This window comes from Pseudomyrmex gracilis, unplaced genomic scaffold (assembly GCF_002006095.1).
Source record: "Pseudomyrmex gracilis isolate BER0280 unplaced genomic scaffold, ASM200609v1 scaffold_163, whole genome shotgun sequence".
NCBI classification, from domain to species: Eukaryota; Metazoa; Arthropoda; class Insecta; order Hymenoptera; family Formicidae; genus Pseudomyrmex; species Pseudomyrmex gracilis.
In genome coordinates this window covers 202,512-205,776 of record NW_018020747.1, presented here as the reverse complement: position 1 = coordinate 205,776, position 3,265 = coordinate 202,512, and positions in this window count along the sequence as shown.

The window sequence follows — 3,265 nt, the reverse complement described above, 5'->3', positions numbered from 1 at the left end:
CCGTGTTTTTTAAGCTAAAAGGGAGAATAATAAATGATGCACGAGATAAAAATCCCTCCTGATGACTTATTTTTTTTTTTTTTTTTTTTTTTTTAACTACATACACACACAATAAACACGTACAAAGACTCATTTATACCACGCATTTTCCGTCATTCTTGCAATCGCGTCACTTCGCCATTGTCGACTCGATTTCCGTTTCCTTCTTCGCTCGCCATTCGCTCATCAGCAAAGTGTCGCGCGAGTCATCCCGTCCCTTTATTAATCGAGAGAGCATTGAGAATATTTTTATGCGTCATTAAACGCGGTTCTTATATTGTATCTATGTACTTGAAAAACGCATTTTTCTCTCGCGCAGTGTATTTAAAAGAAAGAAACCAAGTATCGCGTAGCTGTACCTCCGACGATTATGTCTTAATTGCGAGAACTAGCTCGAGGGTCGTTTCACGGGACGATCCCGGCTGAGAGAGAGAATGTGCAGGATGTTTTTCTCTGGGGGGTCCTCGACTTTAACTTTAACCGATAGAGAAACTCGCCGACGAAATTAAGTTATTTTTCTTGAAGAAAAAAAAAACACGTTTGTACGGAAAACTTGTGCATTTTTGCATGAATGATGAATAATTATTTTTTTATCATTAAATCGTAAATTACACACGTAATTTAAGAAAAACTATTAAAAAAATACGTTTGCAATTCAATAATTAATTAAGAACAGAAACGTTTGTTATGTGTTTGTATATCAGATTATAAAAAAAAAAAAAAAAAAAGAAAAAAAAACGTTACAGAAAAGTTCATAGTTTTATACGGTTTAAAGAAAAAATAGTCTCTTTCTCTTTCCAATTAAGAGAAATAATTTACTTGTCTAATCTATCCTTAAAGTTAAAGGATGCTTCCCTGGGAGAGAAATCAATCACAGCTGACGCGAGAAAACGGTGTCTCGACCAGGATCGATTTCGCGTCGCAAAGATTATATTCTCGTCTATGTGTGTCGATATACATGTAATAACTAAGGATTTATTTGTTAAGCGAATAATATTCTCTCTCACCAGTTCCGAGCCTTGTAAATCCGCCAGAGATGGGTAGTTCTAAGATCAGCGTGCTTTCACTTCTTCACACCTTCTTCTTACTTCGATAGGCTTTTCAGGCAGGAAGAGTAAAGGAAACTAAGAACCTAAAAAAAAAAAAAAACAAAAAAACAAAAAAAAAAACGAACTGTCGACGTCGTTTGAGACGACCGATATCTGTAAAATCGGCTCGTCTTCGTCGTCCGCGCGCGCGCGCACGCGTCTTCGGATTATAGGTATCCTCATAAACGCAGAAATATTATATTGTTAATTATATATTATCTATAGAAGACGCGAGCGCGGTCCACGGATGGGTATCGGTTTGCTCTTGATCCTCTTGATCCGATCGCATCTCGGCTCGGTCAGAATCTCGCTTTACAGCTCAGACGATGACAGCTTTGCAAACTTGCTTTAGAACGATATTGTTAAAAACTAAAAAAAAAAAAAACAAAAACGAACCAATACGTTAAAAGAAGAAAGTGTGTCATGTAAAGGTGCAATTGTAATTCGTGTGTCTGAGCTGCAAACGCGCAGATTGTAAAACCCTATATTTATTTGTATCATAGTCAATCCGGACCGATTGACGGATCGATCGGTAAGACCTATCGGAAGTTTCATATACCCTGAGATCGAAATGCGATCGGATAGTGCAACATCGAGTGATGCACTTTTGATCGTTCGCCGGGAGTCCTCGAATTCGACATCCGCGAAGAGATTGAAAAGAGCAGCGGCGTCGCGTGTTGTTGACTCTCGACGGATCACGTTAACCCGTCGGCGTTTGTGTCGAGCTGTTTTTTTCATACGGGTGTGCTCTTCGTATATAGTTCCACTTCCGTGACGCGGCGGGGGAAATTGTTGACTGGCTGGCGCCGGTGCCGTTGTAACACGCCGCGAAGTGTGCTTGTTGGGGTCCTGTAATTTACTAATGAATAAATAAAAAAAAAAAACGGTATCCTGTGTATCTCTTCCGAGCTGCGTTTCTCTCGAGCAATCGTTCGTTCAAGATGTTCCTTTTCACACACTCGCTCGCTCGTGTATTAAAGCTCTGAGACGTCTTTGTAAATAGCGCTAAGTGACATAAAACAAAATATAGTCAATGCTTCCCTAGAAAAAGTATAATTGTATCTTTTTCGAAACATGCAAGTGGTGTGTTGGATTTGAAACAAAAAAAAAAAAAAAAGGGCGCCGACAGGGTTAACGCCACGTGTGCCACGGTCGCAAGCTCACCGAATGTTCTTTTGTCGGGATACAATTGTTGATTCGTGAAACGTTTATAATAAAATCCGAGAACGACGAACAACACCTGTGTGAATCTTCGCTGTAAAGAGAGAGAAGAGACATCGACTGTGTGCGTTCGATGTACGTTTTATGATATATATTGACTTTTACGTATAAAAGAAAGTAAGGATTGCTCGTCGAAACAAATCGCCGCGAGGCGATCAAATATTGTACAGTAATCGCACGACGATCGAATCGTTTGTAAATCATTCGATGACTCCTGCGTTGGTGTTTAGACGTCTAAATACGCGCGCGGGTTAATTCGAAGAAAAATTTCAATGATATTATACATATATACATATATACATATATACTAGGAAAAAAAACTTCGTTTGAAACAGGCTTTAAAAGGCCTATTTATTGCACTTTATTCTAGTCTTAAGCACTCTATATGCCTTACACTGCCAAATAATAAAGACGCGCTGTTGTTACGTATTATTTTTGTGTTATACACACACGCACACGATTATACCCACACACACACACAGACACACACACACACATCATACAAAAGACAGGCATCTGCGTACAACATAAACACGTACCATCATTATCATTATTATTATCATCGTTCGTTCCTACCGTTCTCACCGTCCTTATTTCTCTCATCACCGTTATTCCCATCTCTAATTCATCTCCAACTTTCCCACTTACTGTTCTTTACATAAATCTCTTTCCAATCTTTCCTTAAATCACATCTTTTCCCTTCTCTTACTTCATGCTCAGATGACATTACATAAAAATGACAAAAAGGAGGTTTTTAACAAGTGACACAAGAGATTCAAACACAGATTATCTATTCACAGTTAATTTTAATTTATATTCAAATTTTTTATTCAAGTTTGGACGTTGTAACATATATAAATCCCGTGTTTTTTAAGCTAAAAGGGAGAATAATAAATGATGCACGAGATAAAAATCCC